The sequence below is a fragment of the Sebastes fasciatus genome, chromosome 7, assembly GCF_043250625.1.
Source record: "Sebastes fasciatus isolate fSebFas1 chromosome 7, fSebFas1.pri, whole genome shotgun sequence".
Classification (NCBI taxonomy): Eukaryota; Metazoa; Chordata; class Actinopteri; order Perciformes; family Sebastidae; genus Sebastes; species Sebastes fasciatus.
In genome coordinates this window covers 18,626,001-18,649,657 of record NC_133801.1, presented here as the reverse complement: position 1 = coordinate 18,649,657, position 23,657 = coordinate 18,626,001, and the positions used below count along the sequence as shown (strand labels likewise).

Below are 23,657 nucleotides of genomic sequence, written 5' to 3'. Positions count from 1 at the left end.
ATCGATTGACAGCCCTAGTTAAAAGCTAATTGGAGAAAAAAAAGACATTGAGGGCCTTTTAACTCTCACAATCAGACTGACAGAATAATTGGAGAGCACATTTACTCACGGTGATGAGTGATCTTTGATTCTGGTTTGCAAAGTTCAGTGCAGAGTTCACACCAGTCCGCTCATAGAAAAGGAACCTCTTAGGTTGACAAGTGAATAAGGGAGTCGATGCCAAAACAGCTGTCAATAGAATAATACTTTGAATGCTAATGAGGGAAATTGCTGACTATCCACGTTCTGATTTGTCAGTGAATTTTATTCCCAGCCGGTGCACCTTGCCAGCTTCCTTCAATCAATAAGCCAGTAGGGATGGTATGCACCCACTCTCTGACTTCAGCATAAATGTGTCATCCATTGTGAGTTGCACCACGCACCCTTGTTCGCATCATAGTGAGGTGACTGTACCCTTGTCCTGCCATTTCAGCAAAAGCTGCCTTGTTCACATCCATCCCACCCACGCATTGCTGCAGCTCATTGGGGATTTAGGACTTTGTCAATAATGCCTATTGCAGTGTCAGTGTACTGCCTAATTACCAAATGGCTCTCGCTCAAATGTGGTCTGTTTCAAGTGAGACGTGGTCACGCAAACATAAAACAAGTCATACGGAGTTCATCCCCACCAATGGCAGATGGCTGAGAGACAACGGCAGACTCTTAGATGACATGGCTTGAATGCAACATATTTATGAACACGTCTATTTTTATAAGGCTGATTTTCCATCTGGCTTCAGTGACTTGTTCCACAGTTCAACTACAACCCATGGCACTCAGTAAAGCATATATTGGGGCTGTACTGCGCCTCAGCAAATGCTATGCAGCTGTCAATGTGCCAGTTCCACAAGTCAGATTTTTAGTCGCAGTTAAGAGTGTTTTCCATGCTCCATTAACAAGCTATCTCACATCAGGAGATGCACACTACTATGACTGTGCCTGAAATGGGACATCAGCTATGCTCGTTCATAGTCTAGGAACTCTTAAAGAAGTATTTCAACAACACTGCAAAGTAAATATGTCCTGTTCAGTGGCTATTTGGACAGCAGTTGCCCTTCTACTGCTGCACATTGACATTTATGTTTCCACTGCTTAAGTGTGTCAATAATGTCGTAATTGTTTCTTCTCATATCTGAGGAAACAGACCCACTGACACACAGAGAAGTAGCTATGCTCCACTGACTGAACTGGAGCTATATTTATACTTTTGGCTTGCTTATTTAATTTAAAGTGTTTGGATATTTTACTGCATCAACAATTAAAACTCTTTTTTAAATGTATTCTGACTTCAATGTTGTCCGGCACTGGATTTGAAACCAGCATACTGTTATTTACAAAGCCTTTTTTGAAAAATTGTTTTTAGTAATTAATAGAGAGCATGAAAGGCAAGACACAATAAAAACACAATATAAGTAAAAGGCAATAATAAAAGATTAGAAGGCATTCCTGTTCGCCTTTTTATTTTCAGTGTAGCCCGAGGAAATTCATCCTAAAGATGACAGGTTGCCTCTTATGAGGGTCAAAGGTCTCAAATGTATCGGGACCAACCCAAGCCATACATTATAAATAATCAATAAAATAATAAAATCAGTTCCATGCAGATGATCTCGTTTTCTCAGGAGGGGGTAGGCTGGTTTGTGTTAAAACCAGCCAGTGGTCAGTAATGTATTACAGTAATAATTGACAAAATACAATATCCAACCATATCAGTAAAACATTTTATTTTATTTTATATTTATATTTATATATAATGTATGATATTTTGATATGACTATATAAAATCATTGTATTAATTAAATCTTTTAATTAGATTTATGTCTTTCGTTTGTTCTGTTAAAACATACTCTAACTCAGTACTTTTCAGCCTTACTTGTTAAATGTACTTCTACTTAGGGACTGTATGCAAAGTATCAGCGGTGTTGGGGTCAGAAAAGGGCTCATGTTTTTGTTTTGTTTTTGATGAAGGTTATATTCTAGAAAATGTTTTGGGAGAGCGAAGGAGGTTCTTTTAACTTTTTCTCATATTTGTCAGTGACATCGACAGCTTGGCTTTTGTGTGAACCACAGGTGATAAAGGTGTATTTGTCCATATGCAGAGGACAGCTATTGGTGGCTGTGTGAAAATTATTATTCCATTATGCATTATATATATTATGTATTTTTTTTTTATTGCTGGGGAGGGCTTCTTTTTTAGTAAGTGGTTTAGCCCCCCTCTCCAATCCAGTGATTGACAGTCCCTAAAGCAATAGGATCCCGATACATTGGTCTTTTTCAAAAAGCACTAATTAAAACAGAAACAGAAACCAATGATCTGAAGTCATTAGGAACAAATTGATTGACAAAGTCATGAAAAATTGCAATGATAGAATAAAGCGCTATCCAGTCGCTCGCTCGACCCAATGGGCTGCTCGCTCTATCCAGTCGGTCGCTATACTCGACCCAGTTGGTTGCTCGCTAGATCCAGTTGCTCGATTCAGTGGGTAACTATATTCGACCCAGTCGGTCGCTTGCTCTATCCAGTCGTTATTTAGTCGCTATACTGGATCCAGTTAGTCGCTATAGTCAACCCAGTCGGTCGGTAGCTCTATCCAGTCAGTCGCTCGCTACTTAACCTAGTCAGTCACTATTCTCGACCCAGTCGGTCACTTCACTCAGTGGGTCGCAATACTGGACCCAGTGGGTCACTCGCTCGACCGAGCCGCTCTACCCAGTGGGCCGCTGTACTCGACCCAGTCGATCGCTCGCTCTATCCAGTCGGTCGCTATACTCCACCCAGTCGGTCGATCGCTCTATCCAGTCGGTCGCTGTACTCGACCCAGTCGGTCGCTCGCTCTATCCAGTCGGTCGCTATACTCCACCCAGTCGGTCGGTCGCTCTATCCAGTCGGTCGCTGTACTCGACCCAGTCGGTCACTATACTCCACCCAGTCGCTCGCTATACTCGACCCAGTCGCTCGCTATACTCGACCCAGTCGCTCGCTATACTCGACCCAGTCGCTCGCAATACTCGACCCAGTTGGTCACTATACTGTAGAAGGACTACCGACTGGGGTCCCTGGAGACCCAAGAATAAACTACTGTAAAAAACAACCATCAAAGCAAAATGTTAATTTATTTCTTCTCAAAACATTATCAGTTTGTGTAATTGATGTCAGCTACAGAAAAATAAACAGATTATTATTATTTTAGGAAAGCTACAGTTAATTTTCATATTGTGTAAAAGGAAAATAGACAGAGCACAAGAGGAAATCTGTGTCTGTCTCCTTGAAACTCACTGACTGAGTGATACTTTAAATTAGGACCCATGGCAAACATGTTATCTATCTATTATATTTGATCTATTGAAACTGGCCATCTCTGCTTGAGGCCAGTGGGTCGGGGCTACATTAGCCACTGCCAGCGTAACACACCCAAATCTCCAACCAAACTGTCTGTGGTCGAGCTGCATTCTGGGTAATTTGTGCGCCAGTTTTTGACAAGGAAGGGAAAAAAAAATGCATGGAATAAATAAAGCTATCTCTGCTTCTGCTGCATCTTGACATCCCCTGAAGCAGCTAGTGACTCTTCCTGCTTGTTATTGAGTGACAGCATGTCTTCTTTTTTCAGATCAACCTGCTATGTTTGCATTTTGTGTCAGCAGGGACACGCTCCTGATATGCAAGATAATAACAGTGATTTAGCCAATACGTTTGGAGATTAGCAAATAGCCAAATACATATTCGGCATAACTTTGTGTTTGTCCCAGGCGTCTTATGAAAAATTAATATAACTCTCGGCCTGCATTACTAGACACAAACACCCCAATATGTTTCCATTCTGGCCACGCATAATGGAATGTTGATTATGGGCGCCACTTCATTGAGTCCCACTTGAAGCATGCTGATTTCATTTTTTATCAATAATAGATCATAAATTACCTCGACACATAGCTGACTGTATGGTATGCAAATTTTCATCAGTGATAATGCACTACAGGATATGGAAAATCTGCTACTGTGTTTGTGCCTATAACGGTGTAATTCATTCATTCACTGTTATTCCTGAGGCTATATCTAAACACGCCCGTGGAAACCTTGCTGCTGCAAGTGATTTCTAAGGAATAAAGAACCCTTGTGTAGTTGGGATCCAAGAGCAATGCAACAAATACATCACCAGTCTGCTATCATGGGAAAAGCATCCCTCAACTTATTTTCCTCCCATCCTGCTTACGTGACACGATTCTCCGGTTCTCGGAGCAATTCTCTTTTGAGCAATAAGGTTACATGTGGATGGGCTGCTCTTCAGTATCTCTCTGGAGCTGTACGGCATGATTGGTGGGTCCACTGAGAGTGGGGTGGCGTGAAAGTGTCAAGACATTATTCTCAGATGCCAAGTTACATCAATCTTATATTTTTACTACATGTGATTCATCTACTTCTTACAAAATGGACATCCCTTTCAATTGTATAGCTTTTCTTCCCACTGCACAATGAGAGGTGATGAGGGCTGGAAATATGTGAGAAAAAAAGCTTAACCAACAACCAGCCAAAGGGCAAGACGGAGCAGCAGTGTGACCTTATTGTTGACCCATTGAATCCCCACAGATCTTAACAGATGTAAAAGTGCAAGCCAAGGCTGTAGGCTGTTTGTTGATTGGTGATAAGGTCAGTAGGAAGTGTTCCGTAGGGGGTGTATTGTACTTTTCACTTGTTCAGGAGAGAGAACGCCTTGTTGCTGGTCTGCCTGTGCCCTCCAGATGTTGCTGCTGCATTCCCAGTGGACTGGGTTTAAGATACATAAAAAATGTGTTTACATTGTCACCTGCCCTGGGGTGCAGTAAACAGATAGGAATACATTTACTTATGGCAAGTTGCATCAAAGTGATGTGCTGTGCAAAGACATAATTCCTCTCTGCACATTTATTTTTTGTGACTTTATTGCCTCATAATCTCATTATTATTTGTAACTACTGCTGACCCCTGCAGTTTATACAGCCATTATGTTAACCCTCTGAGATCCGCCATCCCGACCGACTTTACTGTCTTTCAGAGGCCGTAGCAGGTTCACTTTTAGAGCTAGAGTGAAGGTATGGGTTTCATATGAAACTACACTTAAGCCTTAAAACCTAAGGAATCCACTGGTACCAACCATGTCATAGTAGCTTGTCAGGAAGGACGCTATAACGTGCAGTTTTGGGCTAAAACCATGCAGTTGTTTTGCATGCAGTATAAATGTGTTATTTCCACCTATTCTAAAATGATGTGTTTGAATATTTCTGCATACTGGGATCCCTAAACAGTTTTGGAATTACATAAATTGGGTATCACTGTAAAGCTGAGACTCTTGTGGATCCAATGAGCCCAATTGTGTTCACGTGTGATGATGTTAGTCCAGATAGTAGCCATTTCATTGTAGTGAGAACCTTTTTTTTTAAAATTTGACGTCACTGTATAAAATGACCTGTGGTGACCTCTAGGATAATCACAGCCTCATGAAACTTTACAGCCACAAACTAGAGACCTAGACTATTCAGAGGATGGATGGCTTTCTGAGCAGTTTCCAGAGCAGAAGTGCTCGTCATTTAATCAACAAAAAATGCGGTTCTTGCTGAAATCTCAGAATATAAAAACGTTTTTGAAACCAAATCACAGCATGGCTTTTTCTTTGGTGTTCATCAAGGTCTTGGTGTCTTAATGTGGTATTTTGGAGGGATTTTTGATCATTTTTGATTAATTCTCGATTGGTAAAAAATGGTTAAATTTAGCACCAAATCTGTGTAACAAATGGTATCAACCCAAAAATTGCTGCAACAACTTATGAGACATAATAGAGTATGGGAATGGACATCATATACCTCTATCATAATGTTCTAAACCCTGAATAAAACAATTCATTCATGTCTATTTCTGATTTATGACTAGAACAACTTGACACACAGTGCTGATCTGCATCTCTAATTAATCTCCAGGTTCCCAGCTTTCAGATGATGTACACCACTTCTATATGACATCTACTGTTGACCTGCTATCTCCCCTTAAAGACCCATTGTACCCCCCTAAAAGAAAAAAAAATTGGCATCATATACTTCCAACATAATGTTCTAAACCCTGAATAAAATCATTCATTCATTCATGTCTAATTCTTATGTATGACTAGAACAACTTGACACACAGTGCTGCATCTGCATCTCAAATGAATCTTCAGGTTCCCAGCTTATAGATGATGTACACCACTTCTATGTGACATAGATAAAAAGACAAAAAATGCTCTATTGTGGGTATCAGAGGGTTATAAAAGACGCACTAATTCTCGTTAATATGTGCATTTTCTTTCATTGTCAGATGAGCTTTGCCGTTCACATGTTGAAGAAAAACGCATCTCTGACAAGCTTCGGAGTTTTTTGACGCTCCCATAAATGCACCAAGAGTCCGGAGCGTCTTCCTCTCCTCTCCACGTCTGGGCAGCTGTCGGTGTTATAGGAAGGAGGCACCAAAAAAAAAAAAAAAATCCCCTCTGACTGTGAGAGTGTGTGTGCACGCAAGAAAAAAGGAGGACGAGACTTCGCCTGCACCTCAGTCTGCTCTGCATCTCTCTTTCCACCGGACCGCAGTGGATACAGCCGGCTGTATACGGGACTATACATCTATACTACAAACACAAGATGTAAAAAAGGAGGTGTTTTTTTGGACAGAGAGCGTGTTTGAAGGAGGACTAACAGCAACAAAGCGAAATCACTGCCTGGCTTTTTCTCTCTTTGCGCTCTTATTCCATCACTGCTTGGTTGGTAAGTGAGGATGCAGGATACGCAGCAGCATCACCGGCATCGTTAGAATAAAGCCTATAATACTATATTTAGACCTCCCAGTTCAGTATAGGGCCTATCAGATCTCTGAAGATTAAACAGGAGAAATAAAACACCCCACCAAAGGACTGCTTTTCTTTTCTTCAGGGGGGATAAAGTGAGGAGGAGGTTGCATATATATATTTTTCCCAACTATTTGGGGATGTGGATGCTTTTTTATTCACGGGGGCGCGCAAATGCCCCACAAAACAGGAGATTATTTATCATCTAAAGATCAAATTGAACTGGACTGCTGCTGCTGCTGATGTTATCTGCCCATCTATCTGCCCACAACATCCAGAGAACTATATACAGGAGGGGATTTGAGTTGCAATTACGCTTTTCTTGCAAAAAACGACGTCTTTCTGCAGGCAACTCCACACCGAAACCTGAGACAAACTATAATAGAGAATATATTTCAGGAACTGGACAAAAAGGAGCACACGTATAGCAGGTAAGACAAGTTTTTAAAGTAAAAAATGCTGCAATGCATTAAAGATCATTTGTCAGCTTCATTAGTACTGCTAACATATGTATTCTACTTTTTCCCTTTGCTGTTTCCATATGGTTTATGTTTTGGCATTTCTCCATATTACTCCAAATATTAATAGTAGTACTGTGCATATTGTGGTTATTATTAGTGGTAGTGTTATTGGATTTATTTAAAACGCATACAAACCTACATCCACAATACACATCAACCAAAATATATATATATTTTTATTTTTTAAATTGTATTTATCTATTAATTTTCTACCATGAATATATCTTCCAATGTTTCTATTCCTTTTTGTAGTCGCCCCTTCACTCACTGATCTTTTGTATTTTTTTTAGTATTTTTTTTTTTAAAGATCACCATATGGATAACTGTGTGCGTAATGCCAGTTTGGATGAAGATATACGCTGCGTCAACCTCCTTTTGCAGGCTAGTGCTTCATTGTGCAGCAGAAGTTGAGACATTCATTCTCCATCATATGTTTAGTGATGGTTTTAAACCTGTCTGATTCTGACTCCAAACACCTTTTTCTCATCTTTTATGTGCCAGTTGCGTTGGTAAACTCCTGCTGGAGCCAAATTGTTGCATGTTGGGCTGAATGGGGATAAAAAAAAAAAGGGTCTCCTCCTTGTGCAGCAGAGATTGGTTGGAGACCAGAGCTCAGATAACAGCTCACAAATCATTAATTGGTCGGAGGCAGAGGCCGAGGACGTCTCAGTCGTGACGGATGAGAGGGCGACTTGTGATAAAGTGCTCAATTGAAGTGGAGTGATACAGATCAAGCGTAAATTCATTAAGGAGGATGATCGATTGTGGTTTTGTTCAAGTGTTGATTTAACACTCCTTTACAGACTTTGAGTTTGGACTTTTTACTTATTTGATTTCTTTTAATTATAAGGAAACAAAGAAGGAATAACTGAACATAATGAGATTTACTGAGAGAGGAATTGTTGTGGAGCTCTTTTTTGGCACCACCTTGTGGTTCAATTTAGTGCCTGTTTATTTGGCTCCACTTAGTGGCATCCACAGGTTTTTGCTGCTGATGCCAAAACAAACAAAAAAGCCTTTTTGTTTATGTGTGTCAAAGAATTTAATGTAGTGTGAATTGACGCAGTGATGAATTAAAATGTGGGTAGCTTTTGACCCCCCCCTGGCAGTAAAATGGTGATAACCAAAAATAAAAACAGCAGATGTAAGCTGTTTTCACCAAATGCTTCTGTCTATTAAAGACTTGCATCTGCAGAATTAACGGTTTGACTATCCTGGTTAATATGACACACTATAAATTAAAAATGAATACGACTCAGATGTAGTGTCTGCTTTCCAAATGTGTGATGTTTTTTATGTGGGTTTGGCTTCCTCTATACACCCCTGGAGCGGTAAAAGGTTGTTCCTACTATTTCTTAATAATTTGTCTTTTCTTGTGTACTTGTACTTTGCTTATTCTTCAGCTTTCAGCAAAATATTTGCTGAGAACTTTGTTGGCAGCTGCATTGTAACCACCTGTTAGTGCGACACTGGTGCCAGCTGAGGCTCGCATTTCTGCAAGCTCAAGTACTTTGTGTTGATCCCAAAATGAATAAATGCTGCATCCATAAACACAAACTGCTTTGCTGGCCGTCGTGTTATAAGTCAGATATCCGCACTACAGAATCAATTTCACGTTCATAAGTTTACCCACAGCTTGACAATTCAGGTCCACGCAGTACTTGATGCCAAATGCTACAGCTGATGGCCCCAAAGGAGCACTTAAAGTTTGACAGCTCATTAATTGCGGAATTGTGATCATCTTGGATTGGCTACATGCAATTATGGATTGGGTGCATATCAACAATTTATTGTCCTGCAAATCTAGTTCTAGCAGTTTTTGTTCCAAAACAGAGAGTGAGTTTTGAAAGCCAGCAGTAGGCTACCAGCATGTGGGGGATTAGTCATTAGGATGACCAAATTTAGGCTATACTCAAATTGCAGGTGCTGCCAGATGGTTACATTTTAAAACAAAAGCTATTCAAACTACTTTTATGAGATGACAACTGAAATTGCAACTGCATGACAATGGACCGAACTCAAACCACGGAGGAAGAAATGTCCAGAGAAAGATAGTTGACCTTTAGTTAAGCTATATGACTTTTTGGACTCTACGTGTGTGAGAGTCTAATTTATCTATTTATGTATTAACATGGAGCACATAAAGTCATCGTAAACCATTCTGAAAGGAATATTGTTGAATAACTGAGGCTGATAATGAACAGAAAATGTATAGCCTAATCACTGAGGCTTGTGATGTATACAGTAAGTGAATTGATGCAGGACAGGTCCATAATGAGGACATGAGTCAGACTTGAGGGGTAGGTACTGTTTTGTTCATGGTCCAGGTCCAACCCCATATTTCCGTTTTTTTCCAAGGTTCATGAACACACCATGAAAGTGTGTTCAGGTGTTCAAGTTTAGGAAAAAAAACAACGACAGTTTTGCCAACTAAAGTCACTGAAAAGACCAAAAGGTGCGCAAGGTTAATGAAGGTATGTTAGTTTAAATTTAGTTCCCTGCTTGTGTTGAAGAATATTCCAGCAAATAGCTAATTTCCGCTTCAGTTTAGGATATATGTCGTACATGTACCTGCAAGTCTAACTAACCCTTATCTCTCCACCGAGTTGGGCGCCATCATTTTAAAGGGACTATTTGTAACTTTCAGAAATGCTTGTTAACAGCGACACCTGTGGCCGTTAAGTCAACGAAAGTCAGCGTCGGGCTTGTGCTTGTGCTCGCTCTAAATAGACATGAACGAGCATCGCTCAAAACAGTGAGGTGACACACGTCAGCTAAAACCACAATATCACTCTATATTTCACCTGCTTGGCAGGAATGTTAGCTGACCAGACAAAGGTCTCTCCATGAATCAATGCTGATCCTAGTGTTGGCTTTTCCTGCCTCGGCCTCCCGACCGCAGCCAGAGGGAACAGGGGAGACACCGGAGTTTTGGTCGGAGACGATAACGTAACTCGTTGCGGAGCCCCGTCACTTCACAAGACACGGGAAACCTCTGTTGGTCTGGAGGAGCTGCAGCATTTATTTCTGCACAAACGTCCACTGTACATTTACTAGATATTCTCAGAGCTAAACTAACTCTCCTGCGGAGTGGAGTGTGCGCGCATGCACGTGAGAGTGGAGCGCGAGAATGAGCGCGGCGTGTGAGTGAAGGCAAGCAGGCAGAGGAGCAGAGACTCCGGCCCTGGAGACCAAAGCTACGGTCTCCCCCGCATCCTCCGACCGCGGTCAACACTGTTTTGCAAGACGGGCTTCACTAGATAGAACTTTACGGTTTTGGTGCTTCCGTGTAGTTTGTGTTGAAGTCTGAGTCTGAACAGCGTAGCCACACGCGAGCGCGCATGGGACACTGACCCGGATTGATTTATACGTGTAAGAAGTTACAAACAGTCCCTTTAACCAACAGGATAAAGACATTGTAAGACTTTTATATCCAGTTGCAACAAGAAGTATTGCTTGGGCAGAATTTAAAAGCCAATGCTAGCAAGCTTTTTTTATTTACCAGCATTCACTGTTGAATAAACAGTGTTGACCTGAACCACAAACTACATTGACTTGGTTAGATAAATTAGATTGAACACAGTTATTTGTAATGACTTATAATGAATACATGCATATATTACTATTATTATTAGTAGTATTACTATTCATTAAAAGTCACCCCTGGCTGCATTTCCTGAAGTCAAAGCAGGAGAGAGAGACAGGACAACTTTTCTGAAGGATATTAATTATATTCTTGATCAAACTGATGTTTAATGCAATGAAATACGTTTCACCTCATCCTCCTCATCTGCAACCGCTTATCCCGTTAGGGGTCGCGGGGGGGGCTGGAGCCGATCCCAGCCGACATTGGGCGAAGGCGGGGTACACCCTGGACAGGTCGCCAGTCCATCACTGTTTATTTAATTTCAAAATAGATTAAAACAAAATCTTCCATGACAAATTTTGTCCATTTTCAACTACAATTTGCTTTGCATCATTAATTTGAACACGACATGATCACATTATTTGATTGTACTGTGCGAACATTGTGTTGAGCTATTTCTCAGCCCTAAATAGACGGAAACAAATAACACAATACACAGCATTCATTGCCTTCTATTGGAAGCCCTTTGAGGCAGATTTGGGATTTTGAGTTGTGTAAATGAAATTGACTTGACTTGCTGCAGACATGTAGTGCCTTCAGTCATCTTTAAATGCATTCTGTTGTTGTTACTTTTAACAAATCATCCACCCACAACAGATGTTAGAAAATATTTAATTTGCTTTTAATAGAGTACTGTAGAGGAGTGGAAGGAACAGCAGCTCAGCGCAGCTTGACACAACCCACTTCAGCATCACGACAGCGCAGACAGGGCTAGTCCAAGTGTCCCAGACCAGCAGCAGACCTGTTATCAAGCAAGAAGGGGGCTCAGTAAACAGACGTGGCCTACAGGTAAAGTCTCTGTCACAGATGTTAAGGCTATTCCTCTTCTGGTTTTTCACACCAAGATACCAGATTTCTATTTTCAGTGGCACTAGTAAGGCTTTATGGCTCTGTTTTCGTGCTGCGCTTGGTGGAGGTGCAAATTTTGGTATATTATACCCATTGCCATTTGGTGCAAATTAAATTTTTGTGTCCTCCTGTGCCTTTTTGTGAATTTCATGGCTCCGTTTCATGGCTCAATTTCTGAGACGGGTGAAGTGGTTCTGCTCATTTTGCTCACTGGCTGCTGTTTATTTGTTTGTGCGCTCCTGAGTTCGCTCGTTTGCAATGCTGTGCGTTACGAAACAGTTCCACTGCTAACCGAGCACAACGGAGCATTGTTGACAGCTGGCATACCTGGAGCAGTGGTTGGTAATTAGGTTCATTCAAGGGCCAGTTTTTCAGCACATCGGGGGCCAATGCTGGTTTATTGTTGCAGCGGAGACACAGAGCTTTATGTTTTTAATTCCTTTGTTTGTTTGAATATTGATAGTTTTAATCCACTTGGAAATAGCCCATACATTATCCAGCGTGGATGTGTAGTCCTTGTAATATGCATAGATTTATAGCTTGATCAGGGACCAGATTTGGCCCATAGGCAGCTATTTGCTGGCGTCTAGACTGCAATAAACAAATGAATGGAAGTGGATCAGGCTTTATATCCTATATGCTTTATTACTTGAGATTTTACTAAATATATATAGCAATCATAAAAAGCCTTGATTAGCCCCAGTACTGATGTTGCAGATTGGCTCTGGAAATCCCTAATATAAGATAGTACATAGAATATTTATGATTATGGTAATTCAGTTGCCTTCTACTATTTGATATATGTTACATTATTACTAGCAAAACAAATAATGATAATTAAGGAATTGGCACTTAGATAGTACGGGTAAACACCTGTCATTTGTAGAATCATCCATCATCATCATCCACACATCTGAATCACCGTTCTGTGAGAAATTACTGTGATTGGATGAAAGGTCAGAAAGATAAAGCAAATATGACCTCGGATGACAGATTTGTAACTCTTATAACAATTTAATTTGCGGTGTATGTTGTCTCATGTTATGTCATGTTGAATACTCAATTTTGACTGGTTAACCACTGCATTCTGCGGTCTGTAATTTCTGTATAACAGACTGTTGCTATGTATAACAGACCGTTGCTATGGGCGCAGCTCTGATGTCAAACTCTGGCGGACCATTTTTGCGTCAAAATATTGATTTCTTCAGTAAGTAGCCGTGTAATAAGCGGGATAATGTACAGCTAGCGGGTCATTGTTGTGAAAGAATCCTCTTCAGGGTGATAAGAGACCGCTCCGCTGTACATTATCTATTACGTATTCTCCAGCATCATACTCTGGTCAGTCAGAGTCAGCGATGTATGGTACGGTGCAGTGTTTGAATGAATCCAGTAGATTACTGTCATTTGCTGGCACCTTAATTTGTCTACATTAGTGGGGAATGCAGCCTGTCTTTTTTCTTCCTTTTGAAGAAACATCCATTAAATACATCTCAATTGTAAAGAAATAATGAAGTCATTTCAATCAAGTGCACTGAACTAATTATGTTTGACACTTGACGAGTAGAAGCTTTTAAGCATGAGCACATTTAACCCTCTTGTTAAATAACTCTGTGTTCCCGGTCCAAAATGACTGCCCCATTATAGCTGATTATAAATTAGGAGCGAGGGGTGCTGTAAAGCTCACGGTAGGAGCCGACCAACTATAGCCAGGCTGGGCCTACTTTGACTTTAGGTAATTAATGGGAAACACTGGTTTAGTCATAGAAAAATGAGAACCATGGGAGTTTTCCTTTTGTATCAAGCAGCAAAAAAGTTGTAGCATGACGTGCTTGAGTTAATTTGCAGACATTGTACATCCTGCGATGTGACTATGTTGATCCTGAAACGATATATAGTCCAGCCCTAATTGGCGGTCAGTATACGAATTGAAACTTAAAAGAACATTCATTGCGTCTTGGAGAAAAACATATGACTCGCTTGAGAATGATGACTGGGGTTAGAGCATAGCTCAGTGCGTAGTGTTTCTGTGTACTGTGTGAGTAGTGAGTGTGTGGTTGAGCAAGAGAGAGAGAGAGAGAGAGAGAGAGAGAGAGACGGTTGCTGCATTTCGGCATTGTAGGGGATTTACAAATGGAACAGGTTTGGTTATTAGCTAATTTAATAAATAATATTCATAGAATTATTATTATTAATAAGAATTATTAATCAACATTAATAATGAACGGGGCACCACCCTGGAATCAGGGACCAATAACCAAAACGTTAATCCAGTCTCATAAGGGGATTGTTCACTCCAAATGCCAGTATTTAAGCACTACTTTACACTTAGGAGATGAACGGTGAAGGGTGAATCCGAGCACTGACTCTCATAACCAGCCGTTATTACAATATGAATGCACAATAAACACAGACAACTGCTATTTAAAATAAGACCATTTATTTAAATACAGTGATCTCAATCAACAATAAACACTCTAACAACATTAATCTAAATCAACAGTTATTACAGCAGTAATTACTAATTAACAACACTTTTAATAAACAAAAGGATATTCTACAATGCAGCTCTAAGCACTAAACTAGAATTAAACAAAACACAAAGGCAAAAGGAAAGGTGTGTGCGGGAGAGAGGGAGATGTGTGTGTAAGAGAGAGATGTGTGTGTGTGAATGCAAATGTGTATATGTGGTGTGGGAGGAGCAAAGGACACCCTAAGTGGACGTCACCACGCAAGTGGTTACGTCACGCGAGGGGGGGGGGAGTTGCTCGAACGTACAGATCACGCACAAACGGGGTGTGACTCCCACGTGACCTGTAAGGTAATGAGGTGAGCCTATGTGAGGAGGCGTGTCTATGTGTGTGTGCGGTGTAGGGAGGAGCAAAGGACACCCGCGGGGGACGTGGTGACGTCACGCGAGGGAGGGGTTGCTCGAACGTTACAGATCACGCCCAAACGGATGTGAAAGTCCCGCGTGATCAGTAAGGTAAGAACGTGAGGAGGCGTATCTACGTGTGTGCGTGTGTGGGAGGAGCAAGGGAAACCCCGAGGCGGCGTCACCGTCACGAGGGAGGAGTTGCTCTGGTGGCGGTAGCGCCACGGAAATTACCGACTGGTACGAACGGGAGGTTTAAGTCCCGCGTGTCGGCAAAGTGTTTGTTTGTATGTGGTAGAAGTGGAGGGAAAGAAAGGCGGGGGCGCCTTAAAACAGTATCACAGTAAAACAGTAAACACCGCAGCAGCAGGAATCCTAACTGCCGCGCGAGAGATGTACTAGCTGGGTTATTATCACTCAGATGCTCGGCAGGCAAACTCACGTTAGTCAGCCGTGCACTGGTCTTTTAATAATAAACTACAGCTACAGATCTTCACGTTTAGCAGGAGCTAACACAAGGAGCACACAGTAATCAGACAGTCAGCAACAGTAAACAAAGCAACATAAACAAGCAAAGCAAAGCAAGTTAAATAAACAAAGCAAACAGACGGACTCGGCGGTCCGTACGTTCAGTATAAATCAACAATAGTTATTAACTTATTGGAATATACAATCTCACTAGTCTCTGCCCAGACACAAGCCTCTTACTTGAAGAGGCTTACTTTCTTCGGAGCGATAGTGGTGTGGATCTTCGTTAATTGGTCCGGCGGCGTCGTGCTGGCTCGGACAATAACGGGCCGTTATGGAGCTCGTCAGCTGCTGAACGGCAGGCTGGACCTCCGGGTGGCAGCGGAGGGGAAAGCAGCCAGAGATGAAGGAAAGGCGGTGCGCTCGTTTCCTTTGATGAAGAGCGGTTGTCCTCGGCTTCCTTGGTGAAGCCGGGCTGTAGTCTTCCTTCTGCAGGGATGTGGATCAAAGTCTGATGGACACAACATTATCTTAACTCGTCCAGCGAGGTCAGAAAATGTGGCTCGGTCTTAGGTGAACGCTGAAGCGTTGGGTAGCGTTGCAGTGGAAAAAGGGAGAAAAAGGGGAAAGGGGAAAAAGGGGCGAGCTACTCAGGTAGCGTGCTTTTATCTCTTGAGATAGTGGGCGTTTCCCCGGAAAAGGCCCCACATTTCCTGTTAGCCTCATCCAATGGGAGTCCTTGTTTTGGATTCAACATGAAATCTCGCATGTAGGTGAGAGACTTTCGGAGCCGGCAGTTGGGACCCCTGCTGTGATCAGGCTTCTGGTTTCCCATGTAGGCCAAGGCTCTTTGTCTCGTGAGGTCCCTACAGCATTGACCTTGAATAGTTAAGGTTAGGATAGGTTGAAGAACTGCTAGTCTCACGAGAGTTTTCGCAACTTGTGGGTTACCTTCTAGACATGACCAGCAAACAGGTATTGGCGATCGGAGTAGAGAACAAAACTTGCAACTCTTATTGACTCTTATTTCCATGGTGGCATGACACAACAAAAAACTAAATGGATCGCTTTGTGCGGCGTCAGCCAGTCCAGAAAGAGCGCCAGTGTGTAGTTGTTCAGGAACCGGTAAGCAGAATTTAAATTTTAATTTCTTAATGATTCCTTTAGAATCTGAATTTTGGGACCGGTTCTTGATACCCAACCATGGGCAACAGTATGTATATTGTGCACTCAGACAACCCAAAATAAGAAGACATGATTAGTACCATCTCGTGCCTTTCATGTAGTAAGAATACAGATTTCCTTTCTCCTGTGGCCACTCCTGGGTTCTGTACAGAAAATATCCTCTCAGTATATATTCAAAGGTTTTTCCTTTACTATAACACCATTGGTTTCATTTTAGCTTTGCACCGCATGAATACCAGAGAAATATTGGCATTCCATTTCCTTTAATTTACAGGTGTGTTACATGTGTGAATACACGACGCGGCTCTCAGGGTTTGTGTGACATTGCCTTCCGGGGTCTTGGCTGATTGTGTTGAAGGTTAATTACCATCAGCTGCTCTCCGCCTCAGTGAGGGCTAGAGTGACAATCACTAGTCCTTAACAAAGTCTCTTCCCGTCGTGCTCTGCATCTGTCCCACTTCATTTAGCGAGCCGCCACTGCAGCATGCTCACACTCATGACTGAATGCTCACACATACTGTAGTGCACATTAAATAAGGTCTTTTTTAAAAACTGAAGCTCACTTGTCCTTCCTGCTGAGTAGGCGTCCTGTTTTCTTCCTTGCCCCAATAGGTCACATTTAACATATTCATTGGGATAATATAGCTGCTGGAGTCATTTGCTCAAGGTTACACTAATAATGGCCTTCACATGATAAACACAGCATGCTAATGGAACTCAGGTATACCTCTCCACCTTCCTCATTTCCACTCATACTATACATTACTGGACAGTCTTCAAGGTTGAGGGGGGTGCTACTGAGCGATACGCAAAACTCGGAGAAGCGGCTTGTCACTAAAATGAGAATAGCTGGTCCATCTTAAAAGCCACCTCACCTTAAAGCTGGGGACACGCCAAGCCGGCATCACAGAACTAGCGACGACAAAGGCAACCAGTTGACTTTACTCGTTTGCTTGCTTTCCTCTCGTCCGTTTCTCTTTTCATGCACTGATTTGTTTAAGCTGAACAGCCAATCAGAGTGATTTCTTTCACCGACGCCGCTGATTCAACATGCTTAATCGACCGAAAAACCTCCAACGCGGGCAGACTAGAACCGATGGTGCGGGACTCAGCGCAAAAATTAGGCCGACGGACGCTGACCGACGGCCCCAAACTGTCCGACAGCCGACAGTCGGCTTTGTGTGTCAGGGCCTTAAGAGCCTGAGCCAAATTTGTGTCTAACTTTGGGGCTATCCCCCTTCTCTTTAATCAGCAGGTGGCAAAGCAAGACACAGGAGTTGTAGCATTTATTCACCGAAAAATAGCCTAAACTGTGTACACACACTGCATTTCTAACGCTAATGATAACGTCAGATTTCCTCGCTCCCTTTTCTCTCTGTCTTGCGACCACACTCACTAATGTTATGCCGCGGGTACGACACATCAGTGGGCTGAACGGAGATGATGTGCAGGTGGTGGTGGCAGACTGGCAGTTGAATAAACTCATGTAGCTATTAAACTACTTTTGTAGTTTGAAGAAGACTGAACCCAAAACACTGAGTCGCCTTCTTTCTGAGCTCAGCTGCCTGCTACACCCTAGAGACCGACCTCTGCTGGCGCGTGCAATACATCACATTAATACAGCATCATAGAAAGCGCAACGTCTGTATTTATGACGGTATTGAAAATCATGCTGTCAGGATTTCTAAATACCCTGGTATACCGTAATACCTAGCCTAGTCGAGGCTACCATTCCTTTGCAATAGTTATCCGTTGTTTGCCCACCTATGGAATAAGATCATTGCCACAAGCAGTGGCATTGACATTGTGTCTGCACAACAAGCTTTCCAACAATGTTGCTTTTTTTAAACTGAGCTCCAGACCTTCAGATTCACTTTCCACTGTGAAGCATATTGTCGGAGACGTTATTTCTCACTGCCTCTGGCATTTTGTGTGCACAACATTTTGACTGAGAGGAATGAGGAGATATTAATTTGTCATGCATAGGTCAGCATTGATTTAGTTACAGTAAAACAAAAAAGTCAAAATTGATTCATTTAGTCAGATTCATGTTCAGTCAAACCTAAATCAATCTGGGTTGTGCAAAAAGTAAAGCAGAAAGATCTTGCTGCCAAGACGCTGCAGGAAAGCCCAATTTGTAGGTACCTTTGCAGGGATCAAAGTCAGTTCATACTAGGTTACATTCTACAAGCATATACTGTAGTATTCCTCTGTATTCAATGGACTTTCAAACTGAAGAAGCAGTAAAGAGGGATGACATTTTTGAACTGCTTTTTGGAGAGACTTAATAGCGACCATGATAAATGACATAAAAAAATAAAGAGGAAACAGTTTGTGAGTAGTAAGCCTAGCTCCTGTAATATCCTAGAATTTGAGATTTCTCATTCAAGACCTTAAATACAAAATTTGGACTTGGACATTTTCAAAGAATGTACAATATACACTAAGTGACCACTTCATTAGGTACACCTGTAAAATGTAATGCAAAACCTCAGCCATAAATCCTACCTTTACAAAGATAATAATGTTCACTTTTGATTGACACTAAATGAACTATATGTTTATTATTGAGGATGTACTTTGCAGTGTTGTTGAACTGGACTGTACTTGGAGAGATGTTTCTAATGTTTGACCCACCCCATTTATAAACATGAGGGGGAAGAATATTATAACCTATCTACAGTCCAGTACAACTGTCCACTTTTAACTACAAATAGCCACTATAAGCGTTGTAAAGGTGGATTATGTGGCAGAGCTGTTGTATCGGATTGCATTAGATTGTATAGGTGTACCTAATATAGTGGCCAGGGAGTGTATTTTCTGAAATGCATGCAAACATTGCTAGTAAATAGTCATCAATAGTGAGCCAGTCTCTCTATTGGTCTGTTTGTCCACATCCATCCAGTGGAAAATTGTTACTACATCAGACCTAAGAGTAAAACAAACAGTAAAAGTCCACTCAAAAGAGAAAAAGAAAATATAGAACTGGAAAGCCAAGTACAGTTTTCTACTTCTATTTTAAATAAGTGCCTGGCTGAGCAAACATGATATTACGTCTGCGAGGACCATTTGCAATGTGCTGACAAGAAAAGTGAAGTAAGATTCATGGTCTCATTGCGTTCTTGATCAATTGATGGATTGGACATGGGAGCCCAACTCCCCAAAGTTGTGAAGGTTAACCAGCTACCGCATATCCATCCTTGAGCCTCCGAAGCATGCACACGGCAACCAATGCCAGGTAAAGATGTGTCATTTGCCCATATGCTGGTGTACTTCAGGGGGCATTTGCACAAGACATTTGACAACCTAACAGTACACACTAGACAAATCATCTTTCAGATACACATCAGCAGTTTTCAAAATGTAACAGAAGGAAAGAGAGTTACTACAGGGGGCCTTTCTAAAAACATAGATCATTGGAGATAAAAGTTGAAGAGGCTGCACAGAGATGTCTGCTTTTGTCACATAACATCTTTGAGGCCCAGTTGCAAGGACAGCTCAGACCAGTACCAGGTCATGGCCTGGTCGCTCAGAATCACTGACCTACAGTATGTATGCGATTCCTCATGAGCTTATTTATTTTCTTATTTTTCTTATGACAGTTTGCCTGCCTGTGTGTGCACAGTGTGCCTTTGGGAGAGGTTCATCTGACTGTCTAAAATGATCCATATTCACTGCACTACTTGTCAACTGTTTAGACAGTGATAAACGAGAGGTACAATATGTGCAAGGCAGGCTGCCATAGATAAAGAAAAAGCAGGGATTCTGACCTACCTGCGTTCAAGAGAAAGGAGAGGACCTAGATGGACACACGGTATGTGTTTTTTTTCCATTCACGGCCAACGAAGTAGTGCCACAGACTCACGGTCTCTGTTGGTATAAAGATACTTATAGGCACTAGGGCTGTGTATTGGCAAGAATCTGGCGATACGATTAGTTACGATTCAATATATTGCGATACTGTAAGTAAGGCAATATATTGCGATTTTTTTAAATCTAATTTTAGTAAAACTGTCAGTGTAAAGAACAACCCGCCGTATGCATAAAATCTGAGTAAAAAAAGTTTACTTTTGAATGAAAATGTATTATTAGAAAACAGTATTATGTTGAATATTTAATTTGTTACAGTCAGAAAGTGAGGAACATTTGATAAAAATAAAACGTTTTCAAAGTCATTGTTAGAACTGTAATGGTAATATTAAAGCACTCATGTCGGTACTCGGTATCGCAAGTACCCAAATGTAAGTACTTGTACTCCCACTTGGTCTGAAACGGTGGTATCGGAGCATCCCTATTATTGATATGCATGAAACATATACAGTAAGGACTTTTAATTTTTAATGAACGACATGAACTTCAGTTTAGTTCAAAAGTAAAGTTTGTTTTTATGCACTCTCTCCCTAGTCTCCTCCTCATGTACAAATGAGAGGGCATATTGATTGTTTTCTTCGAAGGTAAACTAAAGCTGGTGCCTTGAGTCAGGCAGTTGGCAGGCATTCATTCGCGCAGTCTCACAAAGCCTTTAGGTCACTGTACATCTGGGTGGATTTCAAAGACGGCCTGCGTAATGGACTCTGAAATGGCCCGAGTCTCCGGCTCTAACATAAGGAAGGGAGAGATGTGTAATTTCCCTTCGCACTATGTTGACACAGATAAATGGTCTCCTTGTTGTAGCTTCGCCTTCATTATTATGCTACAAGGGAGGTTAGATTTTCACCACTGCAAATCAATAACACATTAAAGTTGTAAACTCATAAAGGATATGCAAGTGAACTGGACAAATGTTAGTCACTTTTTTTCTGATGTAATCATCCATGATTAACCTCTAATTTCACAGATGGCTTGAACTGCAAGGGATTTTGTTTCTGAGATAAATACAGTGCGGTATCATTTGCATGATGGAGCTCTGTATCACACTGTCTCCCAAGAAGCTGCATTTTGACCACACTTTATGTCTAAAGGAAATGTAATTTAGTAGGGATGCTAATTTTGAATTTTTTTTGCCGACCTCACTGCAGTGTATGCGCAAAACAGGCAACTGAGTCCCCAGTTCACCCGTCCGGGAAAGTTACTGTAGCAATCACGATGTTGCGTGCATCGTCGTGGACACATGCAGCCACTTAAGTCTCCATTGCGTCAATTAGTTTAGCTGCGAGATAGCCAACTGTGTGTCTGCCTGGCATAATGTCAGGGTTTCCGCCAATGTATTGCAAGCCCGAAGTAACGTTAGCGAGTGTCTGGTCGAGAGAGAGAGAGAGAGAGAGAGAGAGAGAGAGCATGTGTGTGACAGTGAGTATGGCGTTAGCGGTAACGTTATAGCTGTGAATGTAGCAGTGCACCTTGTGTGTACAGTTTATTTGTCGATGAATAAATGCTACAACTCCTCAAGACCCAAGCCAAGTTCCTGTGTCTTGTTTGCCACCTGCCAATTGAGGTGAAGGAATTAGCCTTGAAGTTAGCAACAACTCTGGCTCACTTAAGGTGGGCTGACCTTTAAGATGGACCAGTTATTCTCATTTAAGTGACAAGCCGCTCCTCTGAGTATTTCTCAGCTTTTACATTTTTTTTTTTTATATTTCTTTTAACTGTTCAACTGCATCATTTGGTCAAAATTCGTATCGATTAACGGTTAAATGGTTAGTTATTAACATCCCTATAATTTAGTGTGCTCAAGGAAACCGTTCCATAGTTTTATGCAGCACTATCCTGGCTGCACGGTACTTGTTGCCATAGCAGCGAGTCTTACCACTGTCATTGTGCTTATGAGACATAAAATGTAGCTAAGTTAATGTACCAGTCCATCATTACAGGAAAAACAGTGCAATTAGGCCTTGTCATGCAGACTGTGGCTATTGTTTAGTTAGATCAGGAAATAGTGCAAAAGGGCAGAAATATACTGACATGATGTCCCAAAAACAACTTCTACTACGTGATTCTTGTTTTCTCCACTGGAAAGAGTTATTTAAATTAGTTCATAGTCCTTTGTGAAACATTATCTTCCTTCCAGCAGCATTGTGCCAGGGCAGGATTTTCTTTAACATGTAGAGCCATGAACTTATTCTGTTGGAGATAGACAGCAGACCTTTTTTATTATGAGACTCCAATGGCTTCAAGATAAAAAATAAACCAACTCTGGAGCAGCAGCATCAGCAGTAGTACAGGCTGTGTATGGTCAGCCACTGTGAAATCAGACAATTTTTAAAGAACCTGCAGCAAGTCACAGCATACAGATATTTCCATTCCTTGATTTAACTGCCACAGACAACAACTAGCGGAAAAGCCCTGAAAAAACTGACTCAAAACAAACTGCCAGCACAGCAAAGTTTTGGAGCATGTTTGGAACTGGACCGGACTGTTGTGCACAATTTCATGATTTCTATTAATCAAAAGGCAGTGAAGAAATTGATTTAGGGAATGAGGGAGTAGGTAGAGTAAGTAGTAAAATAAGGAGTATAAAAAAGGAGTAATTCCAATCTTTAAAGCCAGGTCACAGAAAAGATCGGTGACAAATTAAAGGAAAAACCTGAATAGATTAGTAGAGAAACGTAACAAAGGCAGATGCTTTCATACCGGGCATGAAGGGTCACCGAGTGGTTTAATGCTAATGATGCGTGCCGTGGCCCTTACAGTCACCAGATCTCACCCCAATTGATCATCTGTGGAAGATTTTCTACCAGTATGTAAGACAGCACTCTCCACTACCATCATTAAAACATAAAATGAGGGCATATGTTTTTGAAAAAATGATGTAAATCCCTTCAGTAGAGTCCCAGAATCTACGCCAAGGTGCATTGAAGCTGTTCTACGACACTCTATGTTGGTTTTTCTTTTAATTTATCACTCATTTGTATGTCAGTGTGTATATATCTATAGCTGACTAAGAAAATACATGCATTTTCTTTTTTATGATTTGCATTTTCATTTCGTAATTTAACATCAGAACATCAGAAACAAGTGCAAATTCGCAATAGCTGTGCCCACGTAGCGCTTGCATCCAAGCGTGCAGCCACATCATTGAAACTGGAAATCTCTGCTGAGACCAATGATGCCTCCCACAAAGGTCTATGTAAAACAGTTTATGATTCATGATTTATGAGTTTGGCCATTGTTTTTATGAATCCGTTTAGAAGTTATGCGACTTTTTGTTATAGGCCACTCTCACTGCCACACCCTCTTTTAACCAATTGACATGAACACAAAGACACTCTTTCACACCCACACGCTTGAACTCCATG

The 23,657-nt window shown here is 41.4% G+C and overlaps 1 protein-coding gene across 6 annotated transcripts in view; it reads left to right on the top strand.

Annotated features, from left to right (window-relative positions):
• Window positions 1-6,462: 6,462 nt before the first annotated feature.
• Window positions 6,463-23,657, top strand: part of grik4 (glutamate receptor, ionotropic, kainate 4) — a 341,658-nt gene continuing 324,463 nt past the window's right edge. For 3 of the 6 annotated variants that reach the window (XM_074642015.1, XM_074642012.1, XM_074642016.1), the window contains exon 1: window positions 6,467-7,312. The gene's annotated coding sequence lies outside the window, so the exon portion shown is untranslated. Of the gene's footprint in view, window positions 7,313-9,776; window positions 9,877-11,702; window positions 11,838-23,657 lie in introns of those variants that run through there. The other 3 variants (XR_012594732.1, XM_074642013.1, XM_074642014.1) reach the window with 3 other exon arrangements.